The 14,225-nt window shown below is 40.9% G+C and overlaps 1 long non-coding RNA gene and 1 pseudogene across 1 annotated transcript; one reads left to right on the top strand and one right to left on the bottom strand.

Annotated features, from left to right (window-relative positions):
• Positions 1 to 5,799: 5,799 nt before the first annotated feature.
• Positions 5,800 to 6,513, bottom strand: LOC107975314 (uncharacterized). The gene is made up of 2 exons (XR_001718743.2): positions 6,199 to 6,513; positions 5,800 to 6,052 (listed from the first exon to the last, which is right to left on the bottom strand). It is a non-coding gene; the product is annotated as an uncharacterized LOC107975314 (long non-coding RNA).
• A 6,747-nt stretch (positions 6,514 to 13,260) lies between these two features.
• On the top strand, positions 13,261 to 14,225 carry LOC100611394 (single-stranded DNA-binding protein 2-like; annotated as a pseudogene).

Below are 14,225 nucleotides of genomic sequence, written 5' to 3'. Positions count from 1 at the left end.
AACATTACACACCGGGGCCTGTTTGGGGGTAGGGGGCTAGGGGAAGGACAGTAGGTGATGTGTTGATGGGTGCAGCCAACCACTATGGCACTTGTATAACTATGTAACAAAATGGCACATTCTGCACATGTGTCCCAGAACTTAAAGTATAATAATATAAAAACAAAAAGATTGAATTTAGATAAAATCTAGTAAGGATGTTTTACATTCATTGATCTAAGGTTGTCAATTTCAAAGTTTTATTTATATATGTGATAAGAGCAATATTTTGTTTGGTCCACAGTAATTCCTCTTTTTAAGTTATGACAATGCTCCCTTATCAAGAGCCATACCTGGCAAGTGCAAATCAGTTTCTTTCAACATGTGGAGAAGATAGCTCATCCACAGTTAAGGCTGAGTCATTGTGCTTAGTGCTACCAGGAAAAAGAAGGATATGATATCAAGGAAGTATTTTCCAGAGAGAAAGAAAACAAAGTCTCTCCCCTTCCAAAAAAATATAGTCAGAAGTTGGATGTGCAAGTCTTAGGGTGGAGCATTGAGGAAGGATGCTGGTAGAAACAGCCAGAGAGGCAAAATGGACTTTCCAGTTACACTTCAGTGGATACTAGTCTAGAGACCCCTTCTGACTATCCACCAGGTCACAAAGACCAATAGAAAATCATTTATGAATGCTCAGTGCCTGCACTGCTGAGAGAACTTTCCCCTACAAATGCTATCTTGAGTAGATAAACAAAGAGGGGAGGAACATCCCTAGTATGGAGCTTATATGGTTTGGCTCTGTGTCCCCACCCAAATCCCATCTCGAATTGTGATCCCCAAGTGTGGAGGGAGGGACCTGGTGGGAGGCAATTGAATCATGGGGGCGGTTTCCCCATTTTGTTCTCCTGATAGTGAAGGAGTCCTCACAAGATCTAATGGTTTAAAAGTGGCAGTTTCCACTGCACTCATTCTCCCTCTCTCTCTCCTGCCACCTTGTGAAGAAGGTTTTGCTTCTCCTTCACCTTCTGCCATGATTGTGAGTTTCCTAAGGCCTCCCCAGCCATATGGAACTGTGAGTCAATTAAACCTCTTTTGTTCATAAATTGCCCAGTCTCAGGTAGTATCTTCACAGCAGTGTGAAAATGGACTAATACAAGTGATGACCCTGGAATTGATGAAATATTTATCAGAACACAATTGTTTCATCCAGAAGTTACTTTAATTGGCAAGTTAAAGTCTTTGTTGTTCTATCATTGAACTGTATACACTTAAAGATGGTTAAGGTGTTACATGTATTTTAGCAAAATTTTAAAATATAAGTCTCTTTTGTTTCGTTACTTTCCTCTAACACCACTGCAGGTATAGGAAGTAAAGAAGGTTTTGAAGTTTTTTTTTTTTTGCACATCTAATATAATATAACTAAATCTAATCTTGAACACCTCCCTGCCTACACACACACACATACACACACACACACACACACTTTCTGTTAAAATTTATGACTTTCAGCCCTAGGATCCTTTTCAAACTTTCCTTTCTTTTAAGGATTCTCCTTTTCATAAGTGGAATTCCTCTAGGGTTTTGAGTTTCAGATGGGATCTAAGACTGGATTTTTCTTCCCCTAAAGATCACATAATCATATTCAGTCACATCTTACTCATAAATATAAAATTACAAGCCCTGCACATTAACTTGTCCTCCTCCAAATCTCAAAATCTATAGTACTTGAGGAAGTGAGAGCTTTGAGGAAGTCATGTGTTCTTATTATATTCCAAAGGGAATTTTGGGAGTGGGTCGTTTCACCGCTCTTTTAAAATAATGTTAGTAATATTCTCAGTATTTCCTGCCCATCCCTTCTCTAACTCTAATGTATGCTTGGAGCTGCTTTCCAAAACTCCTTAAACCAAATCAAATGAAATGGAATATGAAACTAGCTTGGTCTGTGCCACTTATGAATATGTGACCTGTGACAATTATTGAAGCTCTCTGACCTTTAATGTTCTCCTTTATAAAATAGGGATAACTTAAACGTTTAGAGGTTTGTTGTTAGAATTAAATGAAATAAAGAATGCAAACCACTTACTCAATCTAAGTTGCTGTGATGAATATCTTCTTAAATTTAGCCCCTTTCATTTCTTATCTTTCTTTTTTGTTTTGTTTTGTTTTTTTGAGACAGGGTTTCACTCCATCCATTCAGGCTGGAGTGCAGTGGCTGATCTCGGCCCACTGCAACTTCCATGTCCCGGGATCAAGAGATTCTCCTACCTCACCTCCCCAGTAGCTGAGGCCACAGGTGCACGTGCCACCATGCCTGGCTCATTTTTAGTATTTTTGGTAGAGAAGGGATTTCACAATGTTGCCCAGGCTGGTCTCGAATTCCTGAGTTCAAGCGATCCACTGGCCTCTGCCTCCCAGAGTGCTGGGATTACAGATCGAGTCACAGGTGCCTGGCCTCTCGTTTTATTTTTTCCCCAACTCAGTTCAGTGAAGCTCCTCTCATTTCTACCTCTGTCTTATGGAACACTTGTGAATAAATTTCCCTGTGCTTTCAACATTTTCTTTTATTCATTTAACAAGCACCTACTATAGACCAGATATAATGCCAGCTTCTGGTGATCCAAAAATGAATAAGGTACAGATGGTTCACGATGCCCTCAGAGTAGCAGAGAAGACAGATGCTATAGAAGCCCAGAGTGGGCAGCAACTGACTCTGTCCAGAGTGGGAGGAGGGTGAAAGAAGACTTCTTAAAAGAGAAAACATTTGAGCTGCACAAGAGAGGAGGGAGCAGGCTGCTCATGGTATGTCTCTTGGGCCTCTTCCTTATGAAGAGGATGCCAAGGTTTTCCATGAACCTGTGGGCTTTAGTTTGAAACTCTGCTTTCTTCACATTGCCCTATTTTTCTGAAAACCCTCTACAACAGGATTGAGACACAGAAAGGATACATTTCTTGTCCTTGTGGGGAAATAAAGAGGAAAAATTGTTGTTGCTTTTTTCTTGTTTCTTTTTTTTGAGACAGGGCCTCATCTTGTCACCCAGGCTGGAGTGTGGAGTGTACTGGCCCAGTTATGGCTCACTGCAGCCTTTCTACTTCTTCTTCATGCATATATTCTTTCATTCTTTATCCACTCCACAACCATTTATAGAGTACCAGTTAAGTACTAGGCACTGTGCTAGATGCTAGAGATACAGAGAGATAAGAAACTTAGTCTAGTGAGAGACACAAACAAGAAAATCAAAGATTACTCTGCATTTATGAGAGCTCTAACAGAAGAATATTAGAATATTCAGGGGGCTGGGGAGCAGTGTTAGGGTGACCAACCAACCCAGTTTACCTGGTACTGTCTCCAATTTAGCACTGAAAATCCCACATCCTGGAAAACTCCCTAGTTCTGCACAAACTGGGACAATTGGTCATCACAGCTCAGGGCATCACAGAGCAGGCTCTCCTAATGCAGCCTGGCATGGGGGCAAGAGTATAATCATGTTAGAAATGATTCCCAGCATAAATTTAATAAAATACTGATGGATAAAGACATTGGAAACATTCATCAAGTGAATGCTTTTAGCACATGTGAACTAGATTACATTGGGTGATGGGGAAAATCCTAGCAATGTGCCCACAGTTCACGTGGAACATTACTCCTAGAGCTGTATGAAGATTAAGTGATTTAAATATATTTGGGTGTCTGTTACCTGAAAAGATAATTCTGACAAAGTCACTGCCTGCGAGGAGCTTATATTTCAATGAAGATTAAGCTATATATACAAATTATTATAAAGTAAGTTATAGAACAAACTGAAAGCAATTCAGATAAAGGACAGTGGGATTCAGAGGATGTTATTATTCTGGCCTGGAAGCAGGGGTGTCTTAGAGGGTCCAGGGATGACTTCATGAAATAACAATGTAGGTGAACAAAGGAGAATTACAGAAAGGATGAGAAAGAAGGTGCTCAGATGGAGAAGCAAGAGCTCCTGCACAGAAGCAAAGCCAAAAAAACACCTGGCACCTCGGGCTCTGGACAGAATTGTTGAAATTGTGGGATAGAGTGACTCATTCCAAGCTTTCTTGACTTTTTCTCCCTGAATTTTTTTTTTTTTTTTTTTTTTTGAGACGGAGTCTTGCACTGTCGCCCAGGCTGGAGTGCAGTGGCGCAATCTCGGCTCACTACAACCTCCACCTCCCAGATTCAAGTGATTCTCCTGCCTCAACCTCCCAAGTAGCTGGGATTACAGGTGCCCACACCCACACCCAGCTAATTTTTTGTATTTTTAGTAGAGACAGGGCTTCACTATGTTGGCCAGGCTGGTCTCGAATGCCTGACCTCACGATCCACCTGCCTCAGCCTCCCAAAGTGCTGGGATTACAGGCGTGAGCTACCGCACCAGGCCTCTCCCTCAAAATTTTACTTCCACAAAATATTTTCCAGGGACTCTGCAATAATGTGCTCATTTGGAGTTAGTTGGACTGTGGCTATACATTTTTTTAATTAGAGTCAATATATCAAAATTTTGTTTTCCAAAAGCCTTCTTCACAGTGCTAACAGTTTAGTTGAGCAGAATGTAGACACTTCAGTGACTACTCCAGTGTGCTTATTCACCACAGAGTTCATTTTTCAAGCTGAAACTGAATGATAATTGATAGTGTTGGGGCTCAGAACACAATACTCCAAAGTATGGTGCTTTGGCATGCTGAGTACATAAAACTAAAGGAGATTGCAAGGCTTCAGAAGTAGCCTCAGAAGAAAAGCCTCTCTCTGACTGTCTCCTACCCTCCTTTCTCTTGTCCTTGTCTCTCCCCTGAAGCGAGTCATAGAAACCAGAATTCTTCTTCTTCAAGGTAAGTCATAAAAACTAGAACCCTTCTTCCTCAAAGCAAGCCATAACACCTAGAAAGGTTACAGTCTCTCTTCTCCTTCTTCCTTGAAGATCCTCATTTCAGAAGGGGTCCTGCCCCGTTGGCAGGGAGGAAGTTTCACTACACAGTGAGGCCAAGATGAAACTGGACAGGCCTTGCTGAGCTTTCCACCTTCATCTGTTACCATTGGGTTGTACCCCTTTGTCCAGTTACCTATCTGTACAGCTGTTCATTCTTTATAGAACCTAAGCAGTTTTCCCTTGGTCTTTGGGTCTTCACTTCTGAAGACTCTTGTGTCATGTAAAACTTTGATTTTAAAAATATGTTATGCTTTTCTTTTGTTAACCTGCCTTTTTGTTAGGAGTATTAAGTGTCGGCTGTGACCTTTATGATGAGCGAGGAAAGGTATCACATCTTTCCACTCCTACAATAGCAAAATTCAAATTTCATGATCTCGTTTTTCTATTGCTGGTGCCTCCCAGTCTCTCATTCTAAACTCCCATAAATTCGCTCACACTGTTCATCCTTGCTTCTCTCTCTGCTCCTCTCCTTCACCTCTTGGGACCATAACATGCAGTTTTCACGTCTCATTTCTCAGCAAAATTATGAAGTGTGTTGAATGAATTCACATTAATAATATTTTAGCTAACAACACTTGGAACAGTCTACAGATCATTTACCAAGGAAACTAAATTATTTCAAATACTGGTGTCAAAATAAATGAACCAAGCCTTCTCTGACGTAGTAGCTTAACATTTTATTGTGAGTGTAAACACAATTCCCTAATCTCCAAAATACAGCAATCCTTATTGGGTTCTTTCTTCATTAGTGAGAGTACAAAATGTTCTGCTATAGATTTCCCCATAACTTGTAGTGGTGGAATAGGGCATTTCTTTCCTGAAGTAATTCAAACTAATATGGAACTCTTTTCTAATATAAAGGTGTCTTTAGAACACCTTGGAATTATTGCAAACGATAAGTAGAATTTATTAACTATATGAATCAAAGAGAAATGTTGTGTGTTTTTGTTGTCATTAAATAAAATTTAGAGGTGAATCTTTTCTCCATTTTTTTTTTTTTTGGCTTAATAATGACTCTGTTTTTTCTCTCTCCTAATAGGTTCTCTTCAGTTCCAAAGTATTCCCAGCTGCCGAGAGTCACAAATTCTGTCTGAAAAGCAGGGTGACCTTTTCAGAGAGGAGCCAATGTTTGTAAGCTGAAATACAGAGGAAAGGAGAAAGTTTACTGAATGTGTGCTGGAAGAGGAGAGCTCATTTAGCCAGCCCTCTTCCACTTCACTCATTCCCAACCCCACCCCTACCCACATATTCCAACTCCTCCGCCTCTCCATTCCTCCCTAACCTTACTGGACAAGTAGGACCGCCAGCTATAGGACTGCCAGCTACAGGGATGTGGTAGTCCACTCGGGCTCTTTGAAGTCTTTAAAATTCTCCCTCAGTGTCTGCTTCTTTCCTGGGGGCAGAAAGCAGCACATGGCACCTCAGATCCATGGAACACAGCGCACCACTCCTGAGAAGCAGAGTCAAGGAGCAGCCGACCTGACTTGGAAGGCAGGCTAGCTGGGTTACCCCTGCCCACTGCCAGTTACACAGATTAAACATTTTGTCTGGATATGACCAGATGTCCTCAATTCCCCAGGCTTGAACACACTTACCCTTGCTTCTCCAAATTGCTTTGCATGCCTTACCCACCCCCTCATCCCCACTATTCTTAGCTCTCAAAAAAAAAAAAAAAAGATGCTGCAGTTATCATCCATCTTCTGACTTTTTATCATAGCTTTGCATACTCTTTTCAAATATTCTTTCTCTTTCTCCCTCTTCTTTTTAACCTCACAATTTTGCTTTTTGTAGACCAATCAAAGATTTCTATGTGTGTCTTCAAAGAAATATTACAAGACAAACCCTCTCCCGGTACAAGAGCTACAGAATTATTTGCATATATAATCTCTTCTTGTGCCTCCTGCCAGCATGGGCCTTTTCGTCTTCAATCCTCATGGTATAACAAAAGAATAAATTATGGTACTACTGATAGAACGTTAAACTGACAATCTTCTGAGGCACCGGCAGTTTAATGGAAACCAAAGAAAATTCAAGATTATACATTTTCTCATAAATGTATTTCTTTTTCCTGTCTTCTCTTTCACATATTATCAATTTTCTTGCCTTCTTATTATTCAGTTTCCTATCTGTCAAATAACAAACCCAAAGCTGCCTTCGAGCCAATCTCCTGTCAATGGAACCGTACTTGCTGATAGAGGATTAAGGTATTGGCAAATCTGTTACAAGGTGTTTAGGTTTATAATTAAAGATTTAGTTAAATTAATAAACAGCAGCAATTTCAAGAAGACTAAAAGGATTGCCTTACCTGATATTTTGCCTCCTTTCTGACTACTTCGGGAAGATGTGAAAAGTGAAAATGAAGGTGTTTATATAGTGCCATCTAGCGACAGACACCTAAAAAAGCTCTGTATCATTTATTGATTGCACTTAACCAGAGAAAACAAAATCCTTCTACTGGGGTCTGCTTTGGAATCTCCAGGTTTAATTCTAGTTTTTGGGCTTTTGGGTTTTTTTGTTTAACCTTCTATGGGGATAATTCAATCCTGGGGTCTCTTTTGTTTTCACTGAAAGTTTTAAGCTTTAATCTGCTTTGTGGAGAGCCAAAAACATGAAAACTCTTTCAGTATCCAGAGGAACTGCTGCAGTGGTATTTTAACTTTGGACTTTTTCTTGCTATCCCGGTTCTGTCTGTCACACTAAAATAAAACCTTGATTCTGCTAGGTATAGGAAAATATGTTAATAAGCTAAGAAAATGGAAATGATCACGTCATCTAAACCATAATATTGCTCCCCTCTTCCAACTCTTCTCACTTAAATTTATATTTCTCAAATTTTAAATATATGGACATGAAAAAACAAAGATGTCTTCAATTATGCATATTAAAAATATACACCTATGAGAACCATAACCAAGTTTTAGAAGTTGGCCCACTGTTAGCAAAGTTCAGAATGAATAAACAACCCCTATATATATGGAAAGAAATAAAAATTTAAAAAACCATCACCAAATCAGAAACTGCTGTCTAACTTAAGTGATTCATGTTTCCCAGAATCAGCTTGTCCTTTTAAAGGCTGATCTCTAACTTGAGACTGGCTTTGCTTTGACTGTGAGATACTGCTAAGATCAGGTCTCCATTCTGATCCCACTCACCGGCTGCTCTGTTTCCAAAGTACTTCTGCCTTCCCTAGGGGGGTCTCCTCCTGTACAGGCACTGAAAGACTGATCAAATCTGCATGTGTCAATCGTTGCCTACTTCCCAGCTGGTGATAGAGGTAGATTCCTACCAAATTTACTCGGAGGACTTGACTTTCTCAGGACCTCTTCCTGTTGTGCATTGTCATGATCTTGCGGCTAAAGTGAATTGAAATGTAAAACATGCTGGGCAAGTCTAAAATGCTTTGAATGATAGGAGGTAATTAAATGAATGACTTTCAAACCTCACTTGATGCCTGCTGAGATATCCTATATCTACTGATTCAAGGGCCAAATCTCTAATTTCCCAATACCACCCATCACTTGGAAGTTTCTCTTCAATACATTGATCTTCTCATGGTTGCCTGATGCTTAGTTATGAAAGGGTTTCTTTTGTCTTGATCTTTTCACCACAAAGATAGGAAAGGCTGGGCATGGTGGCTCATGCCTGTAATCCTAGCACTTTGGGAGGCCAAGGCAGGTGGATCACTTGAGGTCAGGAGTTTGAGGGCAGCCTGGCCAACATGGTGAAACCCCTGTCTCTACTAAAAATACAAAAAGTTAGCCAGATGTGGTGGTAGGCACCTATAGTCCCAGCTACTCCAGAGGCTGAGGCCTGAGAGTTGAACTCGGGAGGCGGAGGTTGCAGTGAGCTGAGATTGCGCCACTGCACTCCAGCCTGGGCGACAGAGCAAGATTTGGTCTCAAAAAAAAAAAAAGAAAGAAACAAACAAAAATAAACTTAATTTTTCAGGATGGTAGATTTTAGGACACTATACTTTCACCATGTTAATTAAAATAAGAGTAACTGAGTGAGATGTACCTGCCTAAAGCAGTTTTAGTTAAAAAGAACTCACACCTCTTTTTTTTGAGACAGAGTCTTGTTCTATTGCCCAAGCTGGAGTTCAGTGGCGCAATGTCAGCTCTCTGCAATCACCACCTCCCGAGTTCAAGCGATTCTCCTGCCTCACCCTCCCGAGTAGCTGGGATTACAGGTGCCCGCCCCACACCTGGCTAATTTTTGTATGTTTAGTAGAGATGGAGTTTCACCATGTTGGTCAGGCTGGTCTGGAATTCCTGACCTTGTGATCCACCTGCCTCAGACTCGCAAAGTGTTGGGATTACAGGTGTGAGCCACCGCGCCCGGCCAACACCTCTGATCTTAATTTCAGCTAAATTACTGCAGAATTTTTCTTTAAGAAACGAGATAGTGATCTCCTAATCTCTATGTTTCAGTACCCTTCCCTCATCCCCAATTCAAAGTCTCCTGTTTTATTGACTGCATTAGCAGTGATTTCATAATTGGTAGTTAAAATTGGCATGCAGTGAAGTTTTAGCGGTTGTTGGGATCTTTGTTGATTAAAGAGTTTTAAATTAAATACTAGTTTAGTACTTGATGTTATTTGAAAGGGGCAATCTTCCACAGCAGGAATTTTTGTGGAAGAATGCCAAGTAATGCTTACTTTATGTCTCACTTCCAGTGCTCTCTAGGGGTGCCAAGTTTACTATGGGTTAGAAACTGAACAGGCTTAAGTGGCCCATTTCTAAAATGTAATCATTGAATTTTCATACAATTTTATGAAGGCAATTTAATTATTTTATAATTACATAACCAGAACATAATATGATGTAAAGTCATGATGAATACACTGTCTTGTCTTAAGTATGGCAAAAAACCTTAATCAAATCATATACAGAGATTCAATTAAAGTAATACATAATCTGTTTTGGCATCTCTCTTTCTTTCCTTTCTGAGTAGGCATTAACCCAGAGTTTTCCTGGGAATATGGTTTTTTTAATAAGCCTTCCTTTTATTTATTCTGGCTTTCTAGTAACCTGTAAGACTATTTTGTGTTGCTCTTAAGTAGCATAATGAGACCCAACAGTAAGACACGAGAGTAGCTCTACATGAGAGGACCCTCTTCTTGGAATCTGTCCGCTCACGTTTGGCCTCTGCTCTTGTCAATGTCATGCAGATAGAGCAGGCATAGATGTTGGAGGTTGGGCTTTATTCTCTGCCCCACTTAAAAACAAACAAGCAAATATGTCTGTGATGTCCAAAACCTATTAATGGAATCTAGATTTCTTATTAAAGTTTCATTAGTTTTATGGATATAATTAAGAGACGAAAGGACATTCCATCTTATAAGATAAACTCAAATGTTGCCGAGAGCTCTAAGGGACTAATGACCTCTCCTATTAGAGTTCTTCTTATTTTTAAAGAAATTTTTTATGCTTCAGGTACTAAAGAGACAGTGACTAATAGGGATGAGCATAAATAGATATTTGTATCTTTATGGTTTAGAATTCAGGTCTGTAGAAGCAATATAACTATATGTTCAAAAATAGGGGCAGAATAATTCCTGTGTGTTAGGGACAGGGGTGAGAGGTGCATTGACAGGAACTGGGAAGGACAGATATTATGGGTTCCATCAGGAAAGAGACATGAGCCTGCTTGGACATCACACCTCTACAAGGAGAAAACTCAGTGTGGAAATGTTAGTGCTGCTGACAAACTGGGCACTAGGGCTGTGGTATGGGGAATCTGATTGAACTGTCTGAGCTTAACATAGGTAGTGGGGAGAAACTAGACTGCTAGCAGATAGTAGCAGATAGTCCTCTGAGGGAAGATGTATGTAAAGGCTTGAATGGGAGCTGGACCAGAAGATTCCATAACCTTATATAGTGTCAATGGCAGAACAGCAGAGGACTAGCAGTGACAAATGGGTCACAAGACAGCAAAGAAAAATGCAGCAGCTGCAACTGTAGACTGAAAAATCAAAGATGTTCTCTATTCAGAATGTAGCCACCCTCAGCACTGAGGGTCCTGGTATAGTGGAGGAAGCATTTCAATGATAAATAAGACTTGTACTCTAATGGGATATATATAAATAAATAGAGAAGTATATAGCTAGTTCTATACATATATATTTATCTTTTTATATTTACATATAAAGACATTTATACATATAAAATACTTAGTTATAGAAAATTTAAAATACGGCCAGGCACGGTGGCTCACATCTGTAATCCCAGCACTTTGGGAGGCCGAGGCGGGAGGATCACCTTAGGTCAGAAGTTCAAGACCAGCGTGGTCAACATGATGAAAATCCATCTCTACTAAAAATACGAAAATTAGCCAGGCATGATGGCACATGGTAGCCTCTCAGCTCCTAGGGAGGCTGAGGCAGGAGAATCACTTGAACCCAGGAGGTGGAGGTTGCAGTGAGTCTATATTGCACCACTGCACTCCAGCTTGGGCAACAGAGCAAGACTCTGTCTCAAAAAAAAAAAAAAAAAAGAAAAGAAAAAGAAAAAGAAAAAAGGAGTTCCAGACCAGCCTGGCCAACATGGTGAAATGCCATCTCTACCAAAAATGCAAAAATTAGCCAGGCATGGTGGCATGTGCCTGTAATCCCGTGTATTCAAGAGGCTGAGGGAGGAGAATCCCTTGAACCCAGGAGGCGGAGGTTGCAGTGAGCCAAGATTGCACCACTGCTCTCCGGCCTGGGTGATAGAGTGAGACTCCATCTCAAAAAAAAGAAAAAAAGAAAAGAAAGTATAAAATATTAATACGTTCTACATTTAATATATATTTTTCAAGTAAAGGCTTTATTTTCATATAGAAACCAAGGACTACAGAACAGCCTCCAGATTCAAAACTTCTGTTTCAGTAATCCTTGGTTTGCATATTAGGTAGGAAAGATTCTAGGAGTGCTAGATCTTTACAAGAAAAATTCTTAATATCATCCTTTACTTCCACCTTCATAATCCCATACATACTATATACAGTTTTAGGTCTATATTAAACTGTTCAAAGAGGACGGGCCCAGTGGTTCATGTCTGTAATCCCAGCACTTTGGGAGGCTGAGGCAGGTGGATCACCTAAGGTCAGGAGTTCGACACCAGCCTGACCAACATGGTGAAACCCCTTCTCTACTAAAAATATAAAAATTAGCCAGTCATGGTGGCGTGTGCCTGTAATCCCAGCTACTCAGGAGGCTGAGGCAGGAGAATTGCTTAAATCCAGGAGGCAGAGGTTGCAGTGAGCCGAGATCATGCCGCTGCACTCCAGCCAGGCCCACAGAGCCAGACTCTGTCTCAAAAAATAAATTAAATAAATAAATAAGCCTGGGCGCAATGGCTTACACCTGTAATCCCAGCACTTTGGAAGGCCAAGGCGGGGGGGGATCACCTGAAGTCAGGGGTTCAAGACCAGCCTGGCCAACATGATCAAACCTTATCTCTACTAAAAATACAAAAATTAGCCAGTCACTATGGTGGGCACCTGTAATCCCAGCTACTCAGGAGGCTCAGGCAGGAGAATCACTTGAACCCGGGAGGTGGAGGTTGCGGTGAGCCCAGATCGCGCCACTACATTCCAGCCTGGGTGACAGAGTGAAACTCCGTCTCAAAAATAAATAAATAAAATAAATAAAGTGGTCAAAGAAAGGGAAAAATGAAAAAGGTATATTAATAAAGAGTTACTCAAAATCATGTTAGATGAAATGTGTTAGTCTTAAAAAATAGTTTTTGGCCAGGCATGGTGGCTCACGCCTGTAATTCCAACACTTTGGGAGGCCTGGGTGGGTGGATCACGAGGTCAGGAGTTCTAGGCCAGCTTGGGCAAGATGGTGAAACCCCGTCTCTACTAAAAATAGAAAAATTAGCCAGGCGCGGTTGTGGGCGCCTGTAATCCTAGCTCCTCAGGAGGCTGAAGCAGGATAATTGCTTGAACCCGGGAGGCGGAGGTTCCAGTGAGCCGAGATCACGCCACTGCACTCTAGCCTGGATGACACAGCAAGACTCCATCTCAAAAAAAAGAAGAAAAAAAGAATAATTTTTAAAGTAGGATGCAATCAGAACTTTTATACATATATAAAATTAACACGTCAAAGATTTTATATAGCTTTGTAATTAATGAGGGAAGCAGTAACATGCTACAACTGATTCATAGATAGGAGAATTAAAAATATCACATATATAGTAAGCAATGAGGAAACAAATCTATAAACAAGTGCAAAAGCCGTTGGTGTGAGGCAGCCAATAGTGAAGGTGGCTACATGGGTTGCCATGGGGACAGGGCTGTTTCTAGGGAGGCTGTGATGAGGTAACAAGTGCATGACAATGGGAGTTACTCTCAGCAAAGAATGTACAGCAAAGGCAAGAGTAACAGCACCATTAACCCATGTGACAGCCACAACTTGGTGAAGTTAGCACTTTACATATATGAATATCTGCTCCATGTAGGAGTTCAGAGATCATCCCGAACATTTTTAACAGAGATAAGATGGGGGAAAACATTGGAAGAACCACCAGGATTCTTACATTCCTGGTATTGTGTATTTTGGGATCTCTACTCGGCAGCTCCAGAGCCAAGGGAGACATGTGAACACTCAAGTGTAACAAAAAACTTCCATGATTATCTTTTTATGTCACCTTGCTACCCTGGAGGTCCAAGTTTCCCATTGAGGATACCTAAACAGGCACTTGGAAGTATCCTAGTAAGTCAGCCATTACTCCCCAGTGGAATCCAACTTGACAACAAGGACATTTAAGTATGGGTGGGCCAATTTCTCCAAGAGGAATGGTGCCCTGAGGGCCACAGTCTGACCCTTGGTTGTCAGTACAGAATGATGAAGGTGCAATGAGATGCCCAGTGAATGCTTTAGGTGGCTCTGGAATGCCTGGAATGAACATGGGTCTGGAGGGTGGCAGATCTTGGCCAAACCCAACAAATGCCAATTCAGTACCATGCTCCTCAACATCTCCTGGGAATTACATAGGCCCTCCAGGAGGTGAGGTCCACAGGAACACCCATCATGTCTAGTCTAGCAGATTTAATCAACCCTGGAGATATGAATGAATGCAGTATGTCGTAGACCTAACAGACCTAATTTTCCAGTGGAATCTGGGTCAGATGGTACCATGGATGGAGTAGGAGGAGGAATGGAGTCACATCACATGAATGGCTTTTAGGCTCAGGAGATATGGACAGCATTTCTAAGAATTCTCCTGATAAAATGAGCCTGAGTAATCAACTGGGCTCAGGGATAATTGCAAAACTGGGGGAAATTTTTAAAATCCTTTTCAGGGAGTTACTCCTCTTGCATAA

Source organism: Pan troglodytes, chromosome 5 (assembly GCF_028858775.2).
Source record: "Pan troglodytes isolate AG18354 chromosome 5, NHGRI_mPanTro3-v2.0_pri, whole genome shotgun sequence".
NCBI lineage: Eukaryota > Metazoa > Chordata > Mammalia > Primates > Hominidae > Pan > Pan troglodytes.
The sequence above is the reverse complement of the archived record's forward strand: the minus strand, read 5'-3'. Positions and strand labels throughout refer to the sequence as shown.